Genomic DNA, 2,900 nt, shown 5'->3' on the forward strand with positions numbered 1-2,900 from the left:
TTATTAACACACACACACCCACACACAGTTATTAACACACACACACAGTTATTAACACACACAGAACTCACTGCTCCAGTTTCATCCTTCAGAGTGGAGATCCTCCCGCTCAGCAGACTGTAACAGACGTTTACACAGAAGAACCTTGAGACCAAACTCGGGTAGAAATCACAGCAGTTTAGAGTCTCTCACCTCTGAGAGACACTTTGAACTTGTGGTACAATGTTCTTCTTCTTTAACTGAATGTTCTTCTCTCACCTGGAGAAGAAGGAGTCAGGAACCCAGGTGAGCGTCTGTCGGGAGGTGCTGAACCTGTAACAAACATGACCTAGTTACCTCTTCTTCTTCTTCTTCTTCTTCAGAGTTACTATCTTCTTGTTATCAGTCTAGTATTATTTAATTGAGGACATTTAGAAAGATTGTATTTCTTAAGCTTTTGGTGAAGATTGTTTCAATCACTTTAAGTTCCAGCTTCTTAATTGATGTGCGGATATTTATAATAAATAAAAACTGTGTATTAAGAAGTTTTAAAAAAGGAAACATCAGCTGTAATAGTAAAACACTGACAGGTACAAACAATACTTATACTTTAAGTACTTTTGTTTGTCTGTCTGTCTCTCTCTGTGTCTCTCTCTCTCTCTCTCTCTCTCGCTCTGTGTCTCTCGCTCTGTGTCTCTCGCTCTCTGGCTCTCCCTCCACGTTACTTTCCTTTAAAACACAACTGACTGACAAAAGAATCAGTAGATCACAGGACATGCTAGTTAGCATTAGCTAACAATAATAAGTGTGAAGAAAAGCGTCACATTTGTTTTAAAAACTAGCTTAAGTGAAGTTTTTCATGAGTGAACAGTTTATAAAATAGTGATCCATGTGTTTAATGCTTTGTAATGATTAGTTAACTCATTAAAAACATTGTTAGCAGTGTTCTCAGTAACTTAACGTTAGCTAGCTAGCCGTTTAGCATTAGCTCTCCAACAACATCCGGGTCCTCACCTCTTCCCTCCGACGTTCAGGTGGATGATGTCACCACTCCTCGCGGTGTTGGACATCATCTGAAGGGTTAAAAAACAACACCAATAACAATACTTTTTTACTGTTTTAATCCACCATTTTGGGGGATAAATTCAGGCTGTTTCTTGTTTTCATCTCAACTTCCGGTCACGCAGGGAGGTGAAATGGCGAGAGGTAAAACATGGGGTGCCATCGATCAGGAGGGGAGGAGCTAAACTACGGACCGGATTATGAGACTGGAACAGGACTCTAATACAGAGGTATTCTATTTCCACCAGGAAAATGAAACAGATACTGCAAATGTAATACAATTTAGCAATGTTATTATGTTTAAAAAGGAAATTATAAATGCTAAATTTACAAATGTACCGTCACTTCCCCCTTTAATTATATTATACACTGTTATATATATACCTCAAGTACAACTCTGTTTGCGGGGACTTTTTGTATACTCCTTACAAAAAATATATAATAATAGGCAATAAAACACATTTTTCATGCATTTATTGTTTTTTTTTGTTGTCTTAACTTGTAAATATATTTCTTCCTTTTTATTCATTTAGTTATATATTTGTTACAAAATTATTTATATTTTGACTTATTTCCACATGTATTTAAATGTGGAAAAATAGAAATGTGGAAATATATTTGTAATTAAATAATTAAACGTGGAGACACGTAAATATATGAATACATGTAGAAAGAATATATAGTAAAAAACAACAACTCAGAATCAGGTTTATTGCCAAATATTTTTACAAAGAAATTATCTTAATGTTTTGGTGCAAAACACTAAATATAGTAAGATAAAAATAATAATAAAAATAGATAAAAACATTAAAAAAAGATAATAATCAAGTAGTGCAACAGTAAAAATAACTTAACTTAAAAAGAAAAATCAACAATAAAACTTATAAAAGATGTCATTCAAGGTGAGCAGAGATTATTGTGACAGATTATTTTGAGTCCAAATCATAAAGATAGAAAATGTCTCATATTTATATCATCAAAGACTTTTACCCCCATGAAGCACTTCTAAAGCAAACATCAAGCCGCTTTAATCTAAAGATCACAGATGTTCTCTGCAGCTGTGCAGACGTTCATGTTGTTTCAGATGAACAGAGAAGATCCTCTTCCTCCTCCTCTTCCTCCTCTCCTCAGATATCTTCCTCTTCCCCCCGCTGGACTCCTCTTCCTCCCATTCTCCGCCAGAGCAGAGCGGCGTGGGAGGACGACACCGGAGCATCAACGTCACTCTGCTGCAATAACACGTCACAGATAACATGATAAATCTGATTATACACAACAAAACAATCAATCAATCAAACATTAAACCAATCAATCAATCAACCAATCATTACATCAATCAACCAATCATTAAATCAATCAATCAATCAAGATCAGCAGATTGTCAAAACAATAAGTTTAAAGTCTGGACAATCTTTAGTTATTAAAATAAGTGGTATGAATCTCTCTGAGAGGTGTTTTTACTGAACTAAAGATTTCTTCATGGTTTTTATTATGAGATGGATTTCCCTTCACTGTCTATGACTTTACCTTAAAGATCTGCTCACAGTTCATGTTACTTTATATAAATATAAATGTATAATATGTAAAATATTCACTATGTATACATGTAAATATATAATATATAAATATACAATATATAAATATAAATGTATATCAGTCATATATCCATCAGTGCACTAAGATTTATTTTGGCGATTAGTCGTTTTTAATCCTTTTTTAATGCTGAATTAATCATTTAATGATATTTATGAACACGTCTCTGTTAAATATTTAAAGTTTTGGTGCTTTACTTGGATTCTTGTTGGAGAAACTCAGTTTTACAGATTGTTGATAAAATCAACTCATTGATTACTATATAT

General features: G+C 33.7%; 1 long non-coding RNA gene across 1 annotated transcript; it reads right to left on the reverse strand.

Moving 5' to 3' along the window:
• Positions 1–12: 12 nt before the first annotated feature.
• On the reverse strand, positions 13–1,154 carry LOC116379982 (uncharacterized). The gene is made up of 3 exons (XR_004212497.1): positions 994–1,154; positions 259–312; positions 13–117 (listed from the first exon to the last, which is right to left on the reverse strand). It is a non-coding gene; the product is annotated as an uncharacterized LOC116379982 (long non-coding RNA).
• Between the last annotated feature and the right edge of the window lie 1,746 nt (positions 1,155–2,900).

Source organism: Anarrhichthys ocellatus, unplaced genomic scaffold (genome assembly GCF_004355925.1).
Source record: "Anarrhichthys ocellatus isolate YVR2014 unplaced genomic scaffold, GSC_Weel_1.0 scaffold5692, whole genome shotgun sequence".
Taxonomy (NCBI): Eukaryota; Metazoa; Chordata; class Actinopteri; order Perciformes; family Anarhichadidae; genus Anarrhichthys; species Anarrhichthys ocellatus.